Source organism: Gopherus flavomarginatus (assembly GCF_025201925.1).
Source record: "Gopherus flavomarginatus isolate rGopFla2 chromosome 13 unlocalized genomic scaffold, rGopFla2.mat.asm SUPER_13_unloc_1, whole genome shotgun sequence".
Lineage (NCBI taxonomy): Eukaryota > Metazoa > Chordata > Testudines > Testudinidae > Gopherus > Gopherus flavomarginatus.
The window spans coordinates 3728119-3749708 of NW_026114609.1; the positions used below are offsets into that span (position 1 = coordinate 3728119).

General features: G+C 53.6%; 1 non-coding gene across 1 annotated transcript; it reads right to left on the reverse strand.

Moving 5' to 3' along the window:
• Positions 1-5926: 5926 nt before the first annotated feature.
• Positions 5927-5999, reverse strand: TRNAR-CCU (transfer RNA arginine (anticodon CCU)). Its single transcript has one exon. It is a non-coding gene; the product is annotated as a tRNA-Arg (tRNA).
• Positions 6000-21590: the final 15591 nt, after the last annotated feature.

Genomic DNA, 21590 nt, shown 5'->3' on the forward strand with positions numbered 1-21590 from the left:
TGTGTATGGCTTCATGAGCCATGGCATCAAGGGTTAGGCTGGGTCACCCAGGATAACGACAGGCATTTCAATGTCCCCAACTGTTATTTTCTGGTCCGGGAAGTAATTCCCTTGCTGCAGCTGTTTAAACAGAACAGTGCTTCTGAAGACGCGAGCATCATGAACCCTTCCTGGCCATCCCACATGGATGTTGGTGAAACGTCCCTTGTGATCCACCAGTGCTTGCAGCACCATTGAAAAGTACCCCTTGTGGTTTATGTACTGGGTGCCCTGGTGCTCCAGTGCCAAGATAGGGATATGGGTTCCATCTATCGCCCCCCCACAGTTAGGCAATCCCATTGCAGCAAAGCCAACCACTATGACCTGCACGTTTCCCAGAGTCACAACCTTTCGTAGCAGCAGCTTAATGATTGCTTTGGCTACTTGCAACACAGCAGCCTCCACAGTAGATTTTCCCACTCCAAATTGATTCCCGACTGACCGGTAGCTGTCTGGCGTTGCAAGCTTCCAGAGGGCTATTGCCACTCGCTTCTCCACTGTGAGGGCTGCTCTCATCTTGGTATTATGGCATTTCAGGGCAGGGGAAAGCAAGTCACAAAGTTCAAAGAAAGTGCTCTTACGCATGCAAAAGTTTCGCAGCCACTGCGAATCGTCCCACACCTGCAAAATTATGCGGTCCCACCAGTCTGTGCTTGTTTCCAGGGCCCAAAATTGGCATTCAATGGGTAGAACCTCCCCCATTACGTGCAGGAGGTCCAAAGCACAGGGGCTAGCGGTTAGGGAGAATTCAGTGTCCATGTCCTCATCACTCTTGTCGCCGCGCTGTCGTAGCTGCCTCCTCCTCGCCTGCCTTTGCAGTTCACGGTTCACCATAGACTGCATGAGAATGCGTGAGGTGTTTACAACGTCCACGATTGCGCTATTGATCTGAGCAGGGTCCATGCTTGCTGTGCTATGGGGTTTGCTTTCAGTTCACCCAGGAAAAAAGGCGTGAAATGGTTGTCTGCTGCTTTCAGGAAGGGAGGGGTGAGGCTGTACCCAGAACCATCCATGACAATGATTTTTGCCCCATCAGGCACTGGGATCTCAACCCAGAATTCCAAGGGGTAGAGGAGACTGCGGGAACTATGGGATAGCTACGGAATAGCTACTCACAGTGCAACGCTCCAGAAATCGATGCTAGCCTCGGACCATGGACGCACACCGCTGAATTGCTGTGCCTAGTGTGGCCGCGTGCAATCGATTTTATTATATCTGTTTTATAAAACTGGTTTATGTTAATTCGAAATTACCCTGTAGTGTAGATGTACCATCAGTGGGGGAAGCCAGGACAACAGGGTGGGGAGGCAAGTGGTGGCCAGACTCTCGCCGCTAGGGTCTAGTCTAGCTCAGGGTCCAACTCAACTTCCTCCCTGCTCCACTGGCCCCCAGTCCCCTTCCGCCACCAGGTCAACCCGGGAACTCAGGCAGGAACAGGGTGAGGAAGCGAGCAAAGCAGGCTAAAGTGAGCCTTGTCTTCATGTGCTGCTCCCAATTATGTCCTTTTTGTGTGCAACTGCTACAAAAACATCCCAGACAGAGAAGCAACAGACCAAAATACTGTTACAGAACTGCCAAAGTAACTCAGTTGGGTGAGCATTAGACTGAAAATCTAAAGGTACCTGGTTCAATTCTGGGCTTTGCTAGGTCCTTTCATCCCTCTATGTGCAGAAGCAGCTTGTTTTCTGGGAGCACAGAAGTGCCTGCACCCAAGGCAAGCATAGTTGCCCTAGAGGATTCAGGGGTCCTGTGGCAAAGCAATTTCAGGGGCCCCTTCCATAAAAAAAAGTTGCAATACTATAGAGTACTATATTCACATGGGGTCCCTGCGGGGCCTAGGGCAAATTGCCCCACTTGCCCCCCCTCTGGACAGCCTTGAAGGTGAGTCCCTGATCTTGGGCTCTGCAGTAGAAAAACATAGAATGGGCTTCTGCCCCTAGTTGGCCCACGTGACCTTTAATGATGAGAGCTGTCTTTCCCAACGTGTCAGGAAGAGAGTGAGGCAGGGTGACCCTCAGGAATGGTGCCAGAGGGCTGCTGGGCAGTGACAGGCAGGGACTGGGGATGAAAACTCCTCTGTGCAGCTGAGCAAGGGCAGTATCAGGGAAGGGGCATCTGTAAAAGTGGCCATGTGGAAGGTGGAAGGGAATTGGGGGCCCAGGAGGAGGTGCTTGATGTTCAGTGCCTTGGAGCAGCTGGACTTGGACATGGTGGGTGTTCAGGAAATGCACATTAACAACTCTAGGGTAGCTCAATAGGCAGAGGGTGATTGGAGGAAGGGCCTCCTGGCCGGGGAAGAACGATGGGGTTGGAGTCTTGTTCTTCACATTCGCGGTGTGAGTACAGAAAGTGCTGGAGCTCTGATGAGGGAGGGCATTACTGCTAGACTTTGTGCTCTGCGGCACTGGTTACTGCTATATTAGTGTGTATGGTCCCCAGTTAAGGTGTGAGAGAGAAGATCAATGGAAGGGACTGGCTTCCTTCCTCTGGACTGCTTGATGTTTGTTGTTGGAGGGGGGGGGATTTTAATTGTGTCAGCCGGCCTGAGGACCGCTGGTCCAATTTTCCCAACCGTCAGAGAAAACATTTTTACAATGAGCACTACCTGGCACAGGTCTGTAGTGAGGTCAGCTTAGAGGAGCTCACTCCAGCCACAGGGGGGTTCACCTTTCTGCGGGGACAGACCAGGACTCGCATTGACTGGATTTATGCTTAGCTTTTGTGTCTTTAGCATGTTGCTTCTCAGATTCTTTCTTGGCCTGACTTTTTACACTTTGACACTTAACAGGCCAGAGTTTGTGCACCTTCCTATTATCCTCACTACGATTTGATTTCCAGATTTTGAGGAATGACTTTTTGCCTCCAACGGCCTCCATTCCTCGGCCGTTTACCTAGAGTGGCTTTCTGCTGGTCCTCTTATTGTTGTTTCTGATTTAGGGCAAACGTTTCATCTGAGCCTCTAATTGCAGCGTTTTTAAACGCTCTGCATGCTGCTTGCAGGCACCTAACACTTGTGACAGCAGCTCCTTTTAATTCTCATCTAACCATCTGTACTTATGCCGATAGGTTGACTTTAGGTCTTTAACTTTGAGCGGTAGCTGAGAAGATGGTAAATCGGGCAGAAACCCGTTCAACAAACCTCGTCATTTCCTTGTTATTTCCTGACGTCTTTATTCATCGCCTTTTCCTTATTTCCTGGCTGAGGCGGCGGCCTGCCAGGGAGCTCCCCAGCACCTCTGGCTGCCTGGGCTGAAGGCAAGAGGCAGGCCTGGGTGTGGCGAGGGCCTCCTGTCCCATCCTGAGGCAGCAGTACTTCCTGGTCCCCTTTTCCCACCCACGTCGGCAGGCAGCTGTGAGAGAACACGAGGGAGGCTCTCGGGGTGCTAGGCAGCGCTGTGTGGCTGTCAGGGGAAAGAGATGAGGCTCCCAATTCAACCTGCCATTGACTCGCGTGGCTCCACGCTCCGTCAGCTGGGGCGGGCCAGGCTGTGGACGAGACTCAAGCTTGGGCAGCATGGCCGCGCTTTCCTGACGAGGCATGAGACAGGCCAAGGGCTTTGCACAGCATACAGGGAAGTGAGAGGGATGCATCCTCGAGCCGGCGTGTCTCCTCTGCTTCTCCCTTGCTCCTTGGTCAGAGGCAGGAAGGGAGCAAAACGTTCCTGGCTGAAGGTTTTGCGCTCGGCCTTGAGGATTAAGCCCAAGCCTCCGGCGTGACTGTTTGGAGATGGGCTTTTGCAGCACGGCCCCCCACACTCTTGTAGGCAGCAGGTGAACCCACTGTGTCCAAGAGGGAGCCTTCGAGGCGGCAAAAGGCAAAAGGGGGACATCACGGCTCCCAGCAGACCTTGAGGAGCCCACGAGGAGCCTTCAAGTGCCATCCCTGAGGGAGCATAAACCCCCTTTCTTTCAATCAACAGCTGAACTCACTGACCCATGATACCACAGAGACACCTACCAGCAGCTGGTTTGTCAATGCTGCTGCCCAGCACCCTGCAACTCTTCCTGCCAGTGCCAGAGCTCACAAGGCGCTAGCCTGGAGCCAGGGCCGCTAGGTGCTGCTGAAGAGAAGCCAGCAGAGTGACACAGTGGAAGAGTCCTGTGCCCATACGACAGAGCTCGATTAATCAAAACCCCCTTCTGCTAGCACTGGGCCTCCTTCTTCTTACACTGGGCCCTCAAGCGAGGGGGCGGCTGGCACAGCGCCAAGAGTCTAACCTGTGAGGCAGGTGGTGGCTGACGCCCGCAGCCTGCTGGGGAGCTCCCAGAAGTTATTAAGGGACAGAGACTCCTCAATGCCCTTAGTAACAAGGGTTTGGGGTTCCCCAAGGCCAGTAAGGGAGTCACTATGTCTCCCCTATAACCCTGGGTGTCAGGTCGCAAGTCTAGGGGCTTGGCTACACTTGCAAGTTAGAGTGCATTAAAGCAGCCCTGGGTGCCCTAACTCCTGAGGTGTCCACACTGGCAAGACACATGGAGCGCCTGGGCTCTGCAGCTGGAGCACTCCTGGTAATCCTCCTCCATGAGAAGCATAAAGCTCGCTGTGCCTCGGCTGAAACGGCCGGGCATCAGGGTGGATGACGTGTTGGGTTACTGCACTGTGATTGGCCTCAGGAAACATCTCATAATCCCCTGAAGTCAAGTGCCCACTCTGGTCATTGTTTTGAAATCGGCTGCAGGCAGGCGGATATCCCCTTTCGAAGCTCTGTTTCTGACAGCTGGCTGCTTATCTGCTCTGGGACAAAGCAACCATTAGTGTGGAATGCTGCTGTTGTGAGTGTGTATGTGTGTGTGTGGGGGGGGGTTCTGCTGCTGTCCGAACACACAAGACAGCATGCTGACACACTATCAGCCCCCCAAATACACTATCTCTCCCCACACACACATACAACACACTCCCTGTCACACTCCACCCCCACACCCCATTTGAAAAGCACGTTGCAGCCACTTGCACACTGGGATAGCTACCACACTGCACTACTCTTTGTGGCATTGCAAGAGCTGCTAATGTGGCCACTCCAGTATTCTTGCAGCTGAGAGTGTGAACACAGAGCAGTGTTTTCCCTGCTGCGGTCTCCAAGGGCTGGTTTAACTCCCAGCGCTCTACATCTGTAAGTGTAGCCAAGCCCTACATTTGCCAGACCAACCTACCTGGGTAACTGGCCTCCACCACCACCATGTGCAGTGAGTAGGGGCACGGTGAAGCACACACTGCACTTGCTCAGCCTTGTGCATGCTGGGGTGGCCACCTCCCTGTTGATGAGATCTGGTCCCACCATCTCCGTGGAGCTCCAGTCTGCCCTGCTGCCACCCCTGTCTGTGTTGTCTTCTCTAGCAGTTGACTGGAAGGTGCACATTGGCCTCATGCCATGTAGCCATGTTGCCTCAAAGGGTGAAAGCAGGAAGAATGGTGCCTTCATAGACAACTCAATATTCCATAACATAGTTAAGGAAAATATTTCTCAATGAACTCCCAGTAAAAGATCAGAAACAGCCAGTGTCTGCACCAGTCTACGGGCATTGGGATTTTCTTGAAATTTGTCAGACCAACCTAACTAACACCTAACACACACTTGAACCTCTTCTTTTCTCACTGTTGCTCATTCTCAAGGTCTGCTTTGCCTCCAGACAGATCCATTCTCTTTCAGTATGGCCCTGCTCTTTCACTGAGGTGTTGGAGTAAACACTTCCCTTCGCTCTAGTCTCAGACAAACACTGGTATGAACTGTTTGCTACTGCTGGGTTTAGAAAGCATTTGTGGAGTGGAAGATGCCATTTCTGGGGGATTGTTCCCAAGCTGGAGTACTTTGTGTTCAAACATCTCCCAGCTTCCTTGGGGAAAATAACACCAGGTTTCTTTGCAATATACAAGAAGAAAGTAGCTTGTCACCCCAGATGGGACTTGAACCCACAATCTCTGGCTTAGGAAGCCAATGCCTTCTCCATTAGGCCACTGGGGCTCTTAATTGCATGTGAAAGAGGGATGGAAATTCCCTCTCATAATTGCATATTCCTCACATTCACTCAGAAGCCAAATATCCTATTTAATGGCCTTACAGAAATGTGTGCATCCCCTGGCAGCGAGGCAACTGGGCAGGTTGCTGACAGAACTGAGCACCACTTTTCTACCAGCCATCTTTAGAGAAGAACCCCACCCTAGAGTCACCCCTCCCTCCTTCAGCACCTCCACGTCTGTGGCTCTGAGTGGCAGTAGGATGATTAGGGGGCGAATCCAGGGCTGGAAGAGGGGTAAGGTCAGCCTGTAAGGAGTAACCAGGTGGGCTACTGGTCAGTTGTTGGGATCTGAGCTCTAGATCAAAGCTGCACAGTGACCTGACACTGAGGGTTACAGGGCTGACATAGTGACCCCCTTACTGGCCTCAATGAACCCCAAACCCTTGTTACTAAGGGCATTGAGGAGTCTCTGTCCATTAATAACTTCTGGGAGCTCCCCAGCAGACTGCAAGCATCAGCCGCCTCCTGCCTCACAGGTTAGACTCTTGGTGCTGTGAAAGCTGCCCCCTCGCTTGCAGGCCCAGTGTAAGAAGAAGGAGGTCTGGTGCTGGGAGAAGAGGGTTTTGATTAATCGAGCTCTGTGTTATGGGCACAGAAGCGGGAAAGGAGGGGGAGTTTATGCTTCCCTAGGGATGCCACTGAAGCCTCCTTGTGGGCTCCTCAAGGTCTGCCGGGAACTGTGATGTCCCTCTCTTGCCACCTCAAAGGCTCCCTCTTGGACATAGTGGGTTCACCTGCTGGCTGGAAGCGTGTGGGGGCTGCACCGTAAATGCTCATCTCTGAGCAGCCATGTCAGGGACTCGGGCTTAACTCAAGTGCAGAATCTTCAGTCGTGTATGTTTTGCTCCTTTCCCACTTCAGTCCAAGCAGCAAGTGAGAAACGGACGAGACACACCGGCCCAAAGACGCCTCCCTCCCACTTCCCTGTACGCTGTGCAAAGCTCTTGGCCTGCCTCATGCCTCGTCAGAAAAGAGCGGCCATGCTGCCTAAGCCTGAGTCACGTCCGCACTCTGGCCTGCCACGGCTGACTGTGCGCAGAGCCACACGAGTCAATAGCAGGTCTAGTCGGGAGCCTCAGCTCTTTCCCCTGAAAGCCACACAGCGCTGCCTAGCACCCCGAGAGCCTCTCTCGTGTTCTCCCACAGCAGCCGCCTGCCGGGACCAGGAAGCACTGCAGCCTCAGGCCGGGACAGGAGGCCCTCCCCACGCCCAGGCCTGCCTCTTGCCTTCAGCCCAGGCAGCCAGAGGTGCCAGGGAGCTCCCTGGCAGGCCGCCACTTCAGCCTGGAAATAAGGAAAAGGCGATGAATAAAGAAGTCAGGAAATAACAAGGAAATTAAGGGGTTTGTCTGATTTACCATCTTCTCAGCTACTGATCAAAGTTAAAGACCTAAAGTCAACCTATCGGCATAAGTACAGATGGTTGGATGGAAATTAAAAGGAGCTGCTGTCACAAGTGTTAGGTGCCTGCAAGCAGCATGCAGACCCTTTAAAAACGCTGCAGTTAGAGGCTCAGATGAAACGTATGCCCTAAATCAGAAACAACAATAGGAGGACCAGCAGAAAGCCACACTAGGTAAATGGCAGAGTAATGGAGGCTGTTAGAGGCAAAAAGTCGTTCTTCAAAATTTGGAAATCAGATCCTAGTGAGGATAATAGGAAGGTTCACAAACTCTGGCCTGTTAAGTGTCAAAGTCTAAGAAGTCAGGCCAAGAAAGAATCTGAGAAGCAATGTGCTAAAGACACAAAAGCTAAGCATAAGAATGTTTTTAAGTACATCAGCAGCAGGTAGCCTGCCAAAGAGGTGGTGGGGCCACTAGCTGACAAAGGAGCACACTATGAAGACAAGGCCATTGCAGAGAAGCTCCGTGAACTCTCTGCAATGGTCTTCACTGCAGAGGACAGGAGGGAGAGTCCCACCTTGGAGCTCTCCTTATTGGGTGACAAATCTGAGGTACCATCTCAGTATAAGAAGTTTTAGAACAAATTGTTCAATTAAACAGGAAGAAGTCAGCTGGACCAGGTGGCATTCAACCATGAGTTCTGAGGGAACTCAAATTTTAAATTGCAGAACAACTAGCCGTAGCACACAAGCTACCACTGAAGCAAGCCTCTGTTGCAGACGCCTGGCAGGTAGCTAATGTAACGCCAATTTTTAAAATGGGCTCCAGGGGTGATCCTGGCAATTGTGGGCCGGTGAGCCTAACTTCAGCAATGGGCAAATTGGTAGAAACTAGAGTAAAGAATGTGATGGAGTAGGGGCTATCTGTGTGGAGGATGGGAGAGCCGGGGATGTCTTTAGGTGAGGGACAGGATCTTTAAGCCTGTAACCTGAGCCAGGTAAGGGGGTGGGGGTTAGCACCTTGGCCTGGGAAGCTGGACAAAGGAATCTGCCGGCTGGAGGAGGGGCAGTTCAGTTTCAGTTTTGGGCTGGGTGAGGGGAATTCAGGGGATCCTATGCTGGACCCAAGCACCCTGAAACTCCAGAAAGACTCGATTGAGGGGTCCTGACTGTGCCTGCAAGCTCTGCTGTAACCTGCGTTCCGGTTGTCCAATAAACCTTCTGTTTTACTGGCTGGTTGAGAATCACTGTGGGTCCCAGGAAGAGGGGTGCAGGACCGGACTCCCCCACACTCCGTGACAAAGAATGATCAGACATCCAGATAAACAGGCTCTGTTGGGAAAGGGTGAACACAGCTTTTGTAAAGGGAACTTGTACCTCACCAATCTTCTAGAATTCTTTGAGGATCTCAACAAGCATGTGGATAAGGATGATTCAGTCGATATAGCGAACTGGGATTTTCAGAAAGCCTTTGACAGGGTCTCTCACCAAAGGCTCTAAAGAAAACTAAGTGGTTATGGGATAAGAATGTAAGAACGGCCATCCTGTGTCAGACCAAAAGTCCATCTAGCCCAGTGTCCTGTCTTCTGACAGTGGCCAGTGCCAGGTGCCCCAGAAGGAATGAACAGAACAGGTATCATCAAGTGATCCATCCCCTGTCGCCCATTCCCAGCTTCTGGCAAACAGATGCTCGCTAGGGACACCGCTGGCTAAGAGCCATTGATGGACTTATCATCCATGAATGTATCTAGTTCTTTCTTGAACCCCGTTTTAGTCTTGGCCTTCACAACATCCTCTGGCAAGGAGTTCCATAGGTTGGCTGTGTGAAGAAATACTTACTTTTCTTTGTTTTAAATCTGCTGCCTATTAATTTCATTTGGTGACCCCCAGATCTTGTGTTGTGAGAAGGACTAAATAACACTTCCTTATTTACTTTCTCCACACCAGTCATGCTTGTATAGACCTCTATCTTACCCCCTTTAGTTGTCTCTACAGAAGCTGTTCCATACCCCTCATCATTTTTGTTGCCCTTTTCTGAATCTTTCCAATTCCAATCTATCTTTTTTGAGATGGGGCGACCACATCAGCACACAGGATTCAAGGTGTGAGCATACTATGGATTTCTATACAGGTGATATGATATTTTCTGTCTTATTATCTATCCCTTTCTTAATGATTCCCAACATCTTGTTGGACGTTGAGTGGGTGTTTTCAGAGAACTAGCCACAATGTCTCCTAGATCTCGTTCTTGAGTGATAACAGCTAATTTAGACCCCGTCATTTTATATGTATACTTGGAATTGTGTTTTCCAATGTGCATTACTTTGCATTGATCAACATTGACTTTCATCTGCCATTTTCTTGCCCAGTCACACAGTTTTGTGAGATCCTTTTGTAGCTCTTCGCAGTCTGTTTTGGATTTGACTGTCATGTGTAGTTTTGTATCATCTGCAAATTTTGCCACTTCACTGTTTACCCCTTTTCCCAGAGCATTTATGAATAAGTTGAACACTACTGGTCCCACTACGGATCCCTGGCGGACACCTGGGGATAAGATGGAAGACCCTCTTCTGATACTAGCAGAGCAGGTGCCAGCTCATGCCAAGGCCTCTAGGCCTTACTGAGAAGTGACAAATGCATGACTGGAAACTAGTCTTGCTCACCTGTTTGTCAGTGTCATTTTAGATTTATAAAAATGTGTTTTTTGTTTAGACTTTATGAAAAGCTTGTGAGTTGCTGCATGCATTATTCTCACTTATAATAGCTGTATCCCATGGTATAAGGTGATATATAAGTGTTGGCACTAAAACTGTAAACCCCCTCGCCGCCACCCCGCCACCCCCGCCCCGAGTCAGGAGAGAAGCATTACCAAGTGTGAAATGCTAGTTTACCAGGAAAGGAGTCATCTCTTTTCCAACAAGAGAAGGCTCTGACTGAGACATCGGACAAGTCACTGTGGATCATCGGTGGACAAAAGACTTGGTTGATTGTACACACACACACACACACACCCAGGCGGTGGAGACTTTCACAAACACTTGCCCCATCAGTTTGAGCTTTGGGGGAATGGAATAAAAATTTCTGTCAGTAAGAAACTGCCCTTATGCTTGGACTTCAGGCAGATGGCGCGACTTCTACGCATAAGCAAGGGATCCTGGCTGTTTGGCCAGGGTTAGCCCTAAGGGACATACAGAGCTTGCCTGTTACAGCAGCTTCTACTGCTGTTTGAAACCTCAGACTGTAACTCCTTTGTGTGTATGTTTACTGGCTTTAAACTGGTAAATAAGTTCCTTATTTCTTTTCCTAGTCAGTAAAGCTTTAGCTCTAGGCTGCTCCCATCAGCTTCATTACTCCACTGGCCACGAGAGGCGATAGCTCTGTCAGTGGGAGAAGCTCTCCTGCCGCCACAGCGCTCTGTGCAACAGTGCTTAGATCAGGATAATTTACATCGCTCAGGGGTGTGGAAGGAGGAGGCTGCAAGATGGTGAAGGAGAGAAAAGCAGCACTGAAGCAGCCGAAGAAGGTAAAGAACAGGAGAATCCAGAAACCAAGTCAGGAACAGAGAACCTCTCTGCAACCTCCTCGAAGCTCTCATTTTAAGAGGGGTGAAGACTGTAGAGTATGAAGCTTTCTCTCACAAACTGGGAAGAAATAGCTTTACACTCTAATGCTCTAGGTAAGGTCAGTTCGGTGATGGGGTTAGTGAGGGATTCAATGCCATTTAACTAATCCACTTTCAAGTCACACATTTTGCTAATCAAAATTCATTTTGCTGAGTGCCTCCCTGTAGGCAAGCCCTGAATTTGACGCTCTGATCCGTCTCTTCAGTGCCCGGGATTTGTGGTATAGAAAGGGCAGCAGGCCAGAGGCCGGGCAGTTTCTGCAGCAGGCTAAGCAGGCACTTCTGTGCAGTGGGGCTCTCTCACTTTTTATAGTGGGGGTGCTGAAAGCCTGTGAACCGTACCCAGGTGTGTTCACAAGCAGTGTGAAAACATGAAATTCCCGCTCACACTACACAGGGGCAGCACAGCACCGGGGTTCTCTGGAATCACACAATAATGTTGGCTTTGTTCCCACAGCATCTGGAGCTTTTCACAGTGAGACATGGGGGTGCTGCAGCACCGGCCGCACCCCTCGTTCCCGCACCTCTTCTTCTCTGCAGGGAACTTGTTATGCCATGAGGGGGTGCAGGGAGACAGTGCAGGTGACCCAGGCACACACCCCTAGCACTGCAGCTCCAGTGCTGTGTTCGGGATTCATTTCTGCTCTCTGATAAAACCGCCCCAGGCTCCTCTGTCCAACTAATATTTGTCCACGCTCCCCAGCGCTGTTAGTATTTGTCCAGAGCTTTCGCCAGCCCTGCCCCAGAAGAGCTGGGCGCTCACCCTGCTCTAGGAGAGCCAGGCAGGCCCTGAGCTGGGCGGCAAAGGGCACTAGACAGTGACCCTAGGCCAGTGGTGCCAGAACAATCTGTATAGTGGGGGGTGCTGAGCCACTGAACCAACTGTAACCCCTGATTGTGATGGAAACCATGTCCAGCCAGGGGCTGTTGAAGCACCCCCAGTTCCAGCACCTCTGCCCAGGCAGCTCCCCCAGCCTGACACACAAACACAGCCCGTGCACCCACCCCACCCCAGGTCTCCTCAGCCCAGAGGTTAGCCCACCGGCTAAGTGGGGAATCAGAACCCCCTGAAATTACCCTGGGACCAGCATGATCTGCCTCTGCCCTGCCCTGCTCTGAATGTATTCGGAGCAAGTCAGTTTCCCTGTCCCAACATGTGTCCTGCCATGTGTCTCTTCTCCTCCACATTCCCTCCAAACTACCCCATTTCTGCTGCACTCCTGGCTGGGTCTCTGCCAACCCCCCTTCTCCCCTCCTGCCCCCAATATCTCCCTGCCCCTACAGGTCTATAGGGCTGGATCACTCCCTTCTCCCCTCATTTCCTGCCTCTGGAGGTCTATGGAGATTGGTCTCTCCTCTGCCATCCCCTCTCCTGCCCGCACATATCCCGCTGCCTCTAGAGGTCTACGAGGCTGGGTCTCTCTTCCCTCCATCCCCTCCCCTGCTCCCAATATCCCTCTTGGGCTCTATGGGGATGGGTCTCTCTCTCTGCCCCTGTGCTCCCCCCTGCACAGCATGTCCTGGGAGTGACTCAGTTTCCTTGGACCAACGTTTCACCAGCCACATGTGTCTCTTCTGTCCCCCAGCTCCCTCCACCCCACCACATTTCCCCTGCACCCCAGGCTGGGTCTCTGCCAACCCCCTCTCCTTTCCTCCTGACCCCAATATCCCCTGCCCCTATGGGTCTATGGGCCTGGGTATCTCCCTCCCCCCATCTTCTCCCCCAATATCTTCCTGCCCCAGGCTGTGACATGCTATGACGTGTGCTGGAGCTGTGACATGTGCTGGGGCAGGGCCAGCACCAGGTTTTTGACGCTCCAAGTGGCGGGAAAATGAAAAAAAAGCCGCGATCACAATCTGCAGCTGTTCCACTGCGCCGCCCTCTTCTTTGGCGGCAATTCGGTGGCAGGTCCTTCCTTCCGAGAGGGACCGATGGACCTGCCACCGAATTGCTGCCGAAGAGCCCGACGTGCCGCCCCTTCCCCTTGGCAGCCCCAAGCACCTGCTTGCTGAGCTGGTGCCTGGAGCCGGCCCTGGCTGGGGCTGTGACGTGCGCTGGGGCTGTGACGTGCTGTGACCTGCTCACTCCCCAAGGGCAATTCACTCACCTGAAACCAGCAGGACAGAAGGTGTCACGTGTCCGTGGGCGGGGTTATGCAGATGAGCAGTGTCTGGCGGCAGTAGGGAGAGCAGCGAGATGAACCAAAGGAGCCGGACAGAGAGAATTCTCTGTGTGTGGACAGAATCCGGTGTGGGGAGTTCGTGTGGGGAATGCCTGCACCGGAGTCACTTCAGGGCAGTGATTGCCACTGAGTTACGTAGTGACAAAAGGTGTGTGAATGGGGTGTGGTGCCTGCCTGGGAGCAGCTTGTGGTGATAAGAAAAGGGGTGGGAGCAAGAGGTCCTGTCCTAGCAGGGGGTGTATACCCTGAGAGGGTGTTTTGTGGGTGCAAGTAGCTTTGGGGGTTTCTTGCAATGACCAGGGTTGTCTGGTGAGTGCAGCTAGAACCCTCCTAACCCCACTAGTTTTCTCTGTGTTGGGGGGGGGGGCAGATTCTGTGATGTCACAGTCCCTGGGGGAGGAGTTTGAATCATAACTCCAAAGTGGGAGAACAGCTCCCCCCACTCCTGCTCAGTCTCCACTAGGGGGCTGGGCTGGGATCTCTAGGGAGGGAAGCACAGGGAAAAACAGTCTCCCCTATGGAACCCAGGAGTCCTGGATCCCAGTCCCCCTACTCTAGACCCCCTCCACTTCCAGAGCCAAGGATAGAACTCAGGGGTCCTGGTGTTCAGCCCCTCCCTGCTCTGACCACTAAACCCCACTGCCCTCTCAGGGTGCTGCAGGGGTCACTGGGTCTGTGTCCCAACTCTGCTAAGGGCCTTGACTGATTTTCCCAAAGTGCTTCCTTCTGAATGTAGCCGACGAAGTGGGGATTTATGCATGAAAGCTCATGCTCCAATACGTCTGTTGGTCTATAAAGTGCCACAGGACTCTTTGCTGCTTTTACAGATCCAGCTCATCTGCCCCCTCTGCCCGGTCAGTGCCCACCCCATGTGGGGGCACCAGCACTGTGCTGGGTTGTGATGGGAAATTGTCCAAGCTGTCCCAGGGGAGACGTGTGTGTCCCTGCTGCCCTCTGCTGAGCCCTGCTCTGTGTGTGTGTGAGTCTGTGACACTGTATCAGTGTGTTGCTGGGCTAACCAGTAGGAAATGGCTTTGCAGGATTTTTGTATTCTGCGGCAAGTGACTGACACACACACACAAAGGGACTCATGCAATCCCAAGAACACTCACACACTACACACCCAGAGGGACATGTTAGTCCAACCCCCAAAGAAAGAAACCATCACACCCCCAGCCACACTCACAAGAACCCCCCCACACACCATAACATTCACAGTTGTGCTCAGAGACACAATTGCACGCAGTTCACTCCCACTGCTCCAAATACAAGGACCTCCTGCCCCACACAGCATGTGCCAAGGCCTGTTGAACTCACTGCCACTGGACAGCTACCAGTGAGAATGACCCCCTCGTGCTGGATCATCTGCTTGGCCCCCCACTCCCTCTGGGGGCACGCTGTGCGGCATGGCTGGGGATTGTGCAATAGCAGGCTGGGGCCGGGTCACTCCACTTCCTGCAGGAAGTAGCCAGCCCCCTGTCCCCCACAGAGGCCTGGGACCAGCCCCCCTCTGCTTCCCCCCATGCAGGCCTGGGGCCTCAGCCTGCTCTGCTCCCCTGGCTCCCAAGTTTGGGGGGAGGGGGGAACCGTCCCACAGCACTCGCCGGCAGCATGGCTGGGAGCCAGAGGAGTGGACCATGCAGTGAGTGCAGGGGCGATGGGGGCAGGGCTGGGGCAGAGCAGGGGCGGGGGCCATGGCAAAGAGCCAGGCAGCCCCCTCTGCAGCAGCTCCCAGTCAGCTCTGTTATTACACAGAGAAGAACAAAATTGTCAGATGGTGCCTGGAAGCCTTAAGAAGAATCCACTCCACCAAGTACAACGCTTGTCGACACCGGCTCTTAACCCCACTGAGAATGTTTTGGGGTGACTCCTTGCCTTTATCAACCTAGGGGACTGAGAGAGTAGCAATTAACAGGTGCTCTAGTGGTGCAATTGGTTAGTGCACAGTACTTATAGTGCAGTGCTGAGAGAAGCTAAGCAGAGGTTGTGAGTTCAAGCCTCACTTAGAGCGCTGGTTTTCATTAGCCAAATGGCTTCACCCCCTCATTTGGCCCTGTGGAATGTAGAATTCTAGTCCTGGGGACACTGAAGCAGCGTAGGAATCAAAAATGCCCCTTCACTTATTACCTCCTCTCCAGAGTGCAGGTCAGAATCTATAATCCTTTCTCCCCCACCAGCCCCTGTGCCAGCATCCCTCAAGCAGAGCCTGGAGTCCTGCCCATCCTTGACTCCTGAGCCTGAAGGGAGAGGAGCAAGGAGCCATTGTTAGAGGGCTTTCCCTTCCCCTGCCCAATTCCCTGGCTCTTGTCACACAGACAGCAAGCAGCAAAAGACCAGAAGTCCAAAGCGCAGACAAAAGGATGTTTACTGGGGTTAGTTTCCAAGCAAGCAGATTCCAAAGCCTTTCACACCAGTCAGGCTGACATCTATACACCGACAGAGTCTGTTCCCCTGTGTTCCCTTCCCAGCTCTGACACCACAGAGTCTTTACCCCACATCCCTATAGACAATTCTTTCCTGGGTGTCTGGCTGGTGAGTCTTGCCCACATGCTCAGGATTTAGCTGATAACCATATTTGGGGTCAGGAAGGAATTTTCCTCCAGGGCAGATTGGCAGAGACCCTGGGGAGGTTTCACCTTTCTCTGCAGCGTAGGGCGTGGGTCACTTGCTGGAGGATTCTCTGCACCTTGAAGTCTTTAAACAACGAGTTGAGGACTTCAATAGCTCAGATGTAGGTCAGGGGTTTGTTACAGGAGTGGGTGGGTGAGAGTCTATGGCCTGCGTTGTGCAGGAGGTCGGACTAGACGATCATAATGGTCCCTTCTGACCTTAAAGTCTATGAGTCTATGAGCTCTGACACTGCAGAGTGTTTATCCCACTTCCCCCTTCCCAGCTCCGACACTGCAGAGCCTTGCCTGTGTCCCTGTTCCCCGTTCCCTATTCCCATCCCCCCGTTAGCATGATTCCAATTTCCCTGCCCACTGCCTGTTTGACCCCAGTTTATACAGTAATATTCTCAGCGAGACCTTAACCAATCATTTTACTGAACTGTAATTAACCAGTTCTAACCTATTGTAACAGAATTCTCTAACCAATTACATCCCACTCCCCTAATTAACTTACACCCAGCAAAATTAATTCTGCAGCAGACAGAAAGAATTAGAGGACCAGACAGATTGACAACAGAAAAGCGGGGGCCATAAAGATAAACCCTACAGAAATGACGGTTTCACAACCACAACCATTGAGAAGGGATTTCTTGCCAGACCGGATGCTCCGTTAAGATCTGTTTCTTGATCTGGTGGTTATGGGCACTATTGGGACAGGATCATCTTCCTAACAGCCCAACCCCACCTTAGTTCAGTGTGATAGGTTTGGAAGGTGAGGATTGGGCCGTTCACTTCCCAGTGTATGGCTGCCCCTGCTGTTTAGCCAAAGGCCTTAGCCTACTGTCAAGGTTTTTTCCCCACTCTGAACTTTAGGGTACAGACGTGGGGGACCTGCATGGACCCTTCTAAGCTTAATTAATAGCTTAGATCTGGCAACACTGCCACCATCCAGAAGTTAGTGTCTGCATCACTCCCTGTCCCCCCAAAACATTCCCCTCCCTGGGCAGCCTTGAGAGGCTTCACCAATTCCCTGGTGAACACAGGAGAAATTAACCATCCCCCCTCCTTTCCCCCACCAATCCTTGGTGAGTCCAGACCCAATCCCCTTGGATCTTAAAACAAGGAAAAATCAATCAGGTTCTTAAAAGAAAAATTTTTTAATTAAAGAAAGAAAGATAAAAATCATCTCTGTAAAATCAAGATGGAAAATACTTTACAGGGTACTCAGATTTATATAGCCCAGAGGAAACCCCTCTAGCCTTAGGTTCAAAGTTATAGCAAGCAGAGGTAAAATCCTCTCAGCAAACAAGGATAATTTACAAGTTGAGAAAACAAAAATAAGACTAACACGCTTTGCCTGTCTATTTACTTACAAGTTTGAAACATGAGAGACTGAGTCAGAAAGATTTGGAGAGCCTGGATGGACATCTGGTCCCTCTTAGTCCCAGGAGCGAACAACCCCCAAAACAAAGAGCACAAACAAAGACTTCCCTCCACCAAGATTTGAAAGTATCTTGTCCCCCATTGGTCCTCTGGGCAGGTGTCAGCCAGCTTTATGGAGCTTCTTAACCCTTTACAGATAAAAGAGACATTAACCCTTAACTATCTGTTTATGACACCTACGAACAAGGGCTCAGACTCTCCTAGGGAAAGAAGGCCCAGACACAGGCAGACCGGGATTTTGGTTCTTTGTTTTATACCCCTGTCACTAGCTAAGTGATAAAAATACACCTAAGTTCTTAAAGTCTAGGCCTGTACAAGCAGCCTGAATATCTCTATTCTAACAGCCATCGGTCCCTGTGGAAAAATGATCTATTCAGGGTTGTCCCTAGACATTTTGGTGCCCTACACAGCACCCCGTTCCCCAGTCTGAGCTGGCAGAGCGGAGCAGGCTGGGGCCAGGTCACTCCACTTCCCGCCGCCCGGTAATTGCAGGGCAGGCCTGACCCCACACTCAATGGGGCGTTGGGAAGTGGAGTGATCCGGCCCCGGCCTGCTGCACTCTGCTCCCAGCCTTGGAACTTGGGCGGTGGGCGGAAACGCCCCCCAGCATTCACCAGCGCCGCAGCTGGGAGCTGGTGGAGCAGAGCAGGCTGGGGCCAGGTCGTTCCACTTCCCGGCGCCCGGTGAGTGCAGATGAGACTGATCCCTCCTGCAGTCCACTGAGACGTAGCTAAGGGGAAGGGACGGAGTGGGGGGGAGAATGGAGTGGAGCAGGGGTGGGAAGAGGCGGCATGGGGACAGAGCAGGGGTGGGGGCTTTGTGGCAGAGGCAGAGCAGGGGCAGCTTTCCTGGTCATCTCAGACAGCCGGGGGATCGGGCTGGCCACTGGAGCAGTATGCAGCTGTGTAGGGCACCAGGAAAAATGAGGCAACTTGGTGTCTCCACATCCTTTCACCAGGCAGTGTCCCTGTAGAGAGTGCTGTCTTCATAGGTCCTTTCTCATTCTTTCTCACCCTCTTGCCTTGAGTCTCCTGTGTCCCTGCTTTCAAGCACAGACTAACTCTGGCTGTTCAGGAGAGGGGAGGACCATGCCTATGTGTGGCCAGCAGACAGCGACAAAGACCCCCGGCCAGCCTGCTCCCTGCCATGCCAAACACCCACTGAAGGCGACCCGCAGACCAGCATGCGGGGCGGCTGCTGATGCTCTGTGGCCAACATCAGAAGAAGGTAGGAAAGCAGGGCCAGCCCCCTGGTGTGGCCTCTGTCTGTTCCCACTCACAGTGCTCACTTTTGCAGTGGGGCAGGAAATTTTACCCCAAGAGGCTTTTCCCCACCTGGTGAGAAGCAGAGAAACACCCAAGCTCCCAAGGTGCTATTTACCAAGCCCCCTCAAGTACAGGGACAGGTGCACATTTGGAAGAGGGAAACTGCTCTACATGCCAGCCCGGGCAGCTGCCCAGTTTCTTTGGCAAGTCAGGAACAGCAAAGGCTAGACTGGAAGTACTTGGAGCTCATGCTCCAGCCTTTGTGATGTCCAACCCCCAACTCCTTCCTAGGGCTCTAGCTGAAGCCAGAACATTGGCCTGAGCAGCCAAGAAGAGGTTCCAGCTCTGAAGGAAGCAGGACTTTCAGCACAATGGTAAAACTGCACAAGCACAAAGGGACTCAAACTCTCAATTACCTGATACAAAGTCAGATGCCTTATCCATTAGACCACATGGTCACACAAGAAAGACCTCTCCAAGTACTTTTTTAGAGAAGATGGACACTGTGTTTCTCAAACTCAGGTTATCTACTGACAGGGGCCGAGATTCTCTGGGCACAAGAAGTCGAGTTCCCAGCGAGATGTGAGACTTAATTCTATGGAACCATGTGCAGGACTTTGGCAGGGAGGCTCAGGCATGGGGGGGATTGAGGTGCAGTGGATGGACTGGCTGTCTAGGTGCAGAGATTTAGTCACACCGAGGCACAGGAGGGAGGAGAAGGAGGAATCCTGCTGATGGTCAGTGGCTGTGCAGAAAAAAGGGTGTTGATTCCCCCATCCTAAATGGGCTGGTTGGCTTGACCCTTCTCCCCTCTGCAGAGCATGGTGGGGACTGTAGCTCACCCCTTGTGGGGCAGGAGGGCACAGGTGCAGGGCGCTGGGCTCCGATGCACCTGGAAGGCAGATCCAGTGGGGTGGGGCAGGGCAGGGCAGGGCAGGGCCTGTGGTTTACGTTCTGCCTTGCCTGGTGCTGGGCCATTGCACAATCCCTAGCCATGCCGCACAGCGCACCGCAAGAGGCAGGGGGGCAAGCAGATGATCCAGCACAAGGGGGGAGAGGAAATGTGGTTGGTAGGAGGATGGCCTTGGGCTGCACTGAGGGAGTGCAGAGCAGGGGTGACACCCCAGAAACCTGCAGCAAAGGGATGGACAGGTGGGCTGCGTGGATAGAAGAGGCAGCGAGCCTAAAAGGGGAGTGGGGTCTAATGGTCAGAGCAGGTGGGGGTTGGGCTCTATCCCTGGCTCTGGAAGCAGAGGTGGGTCTAGAGGTGAGAGCAGGGGGACTGGGAGCCAGGACTCCTGGGTTCCATAGTGGCGGCTGTTTTTTCCTGGGTCTCCCTCCCTAGAGGTCCCAGCCCAGCCCTCTAGTGGAATCTGACTGGGGGAGGGAATTGTCCTGCCACTCCAGATTCGTGATTCGAACCCCTCACCCCACGGGCTCTGACATCACAGAATCTCCCCCCAAGTCAGAAAGTAGGAGCCCCTCCCCGCATGCAGAGGAAGCTAGTGAGATTCTAGGGGGTCTCTGGCAGAGGTGACAGCACCCACCAGACACCCACTCATGGTTGCAAGGAGACCCTCCTGCACAGCCCCCTGCTACGAGGGACCGGGGGCGCCCAGCCAGGGTCAGGAGGTATGCTCCCTCTGAGCCCCTTCCCCGTTACTCCAGGATCCAAGCATCTTCCTAATTCACAGGGTAATTCTCCTCCCAGGCTCGTGCAAGGGTAGGAAGCACCACCAGCCCCATTTCCCAGACGGGAGAACTGAGGCCCAGAGAGGCTGAGTGATGTGCCCAAGGACACCCAGGAAGTCTGTGGCAGAGCAAAACATGTTTCTGCCTCCCTCCTCCCAGGTCTGGCCTGCTCCTGAGTCACTAGATGGTGCGGGGGCAGGGCCTCGGGGCAAGGGGCAGTGCAAGGGGGGGCCTCAGGGGAAGGGGCAGTGCAGGGGCGGGGTCTCGGGAGAAGGAGCACTGGGAGGGCAGGGTCTCGGGGGAATGTGAGGGCGGGGTCTCAGGTGAATGGGTGGTGCAGGGGTGGGGTCCCAGGAGAAGGAGCACTGGGAGGGCAGGGTCTCGGGGGAATGTGAGGGCGGGGTCTCAGGTGAATGGGTGGTGCAGGGGCAGGGTCTCAGGGGAATGTGAGCACAGGGTCTCGGGTGAATGGGTAGTGTAGGGGCGGGATCTCAGGGGGAAGGGGCAGTGCAGGGTCAGGCTCTTGGGGGGAAAGGGAAGCTCAAGGGCAGGAACTCTGGAGAAGGGGCAATGTGAGGGCGGGGGTGGGTCCTTGGGGAAAGGGTGCAGGGGAGGGGTGTATTGGGGAGGGGCAGTGCAGGAGTGTGGATTTGGGGGAAGGGGCAGAGTTAGGGTGGGGTATTGGGGAAAAGGGGCAATGCGAAGGCGGTGCCTTGGAGGAACGGGGAGGGGCAGGGCTTTGGGGAATGGGGCAGGGATTAGGGGAACAGGTGATGTGAGGTTAGGACGTCGGGGGTAGGGGCAGTGTGGGGGCAGGAGCCCAGGAGGAGGGGGTAGGGGCAGGGTGGGGGCAGGACCCCAGGAGGAGGGGGTAGGGGCAGGGTGGGGGCAGGACCCCAGGAGGAGGGGGCGGGGGCAGTGTGGGGGCGGGACCCCAGGAGGAGGGGGCAGGGGCAGTGTGGGGGCGGGACCCCAGGAGGCGGGGGCAGGGGCAGTGTGGGGGCGGGACCCCAGGAGGAGGGGGCAGGGGCAGTGTGGGGGCGGGACCCCAGGAGGAGGGGGCAGGGGCAGTGTGGGGGCAGGACCCCAGGACATCGGGGGTAGGGGCAGTGTGGGGGCAGGACCCCAGGAGGAGGGGGTAGAGGCAGTGTGGGGGCAGGACCCCAGGAGGCGGGGGCAGGGGCAGTGTGGGGGCAGGACCCCAGGGGAGGGGGTAGGGGCAGTGTGGGGGCAGGACCCCAGGGGGAGGGGGGAGGGGCAGGGTGGGGGCAGTGTGGGGGCAGGACCCCAGGAGGAGGGGGCAGGGGCAGTGTGGGGGCAGGACCCCAGGGGCAGGGGGCAGGGGCAGTGTGGGGGCAGGACCCCAGGAGGAGGGGGCAG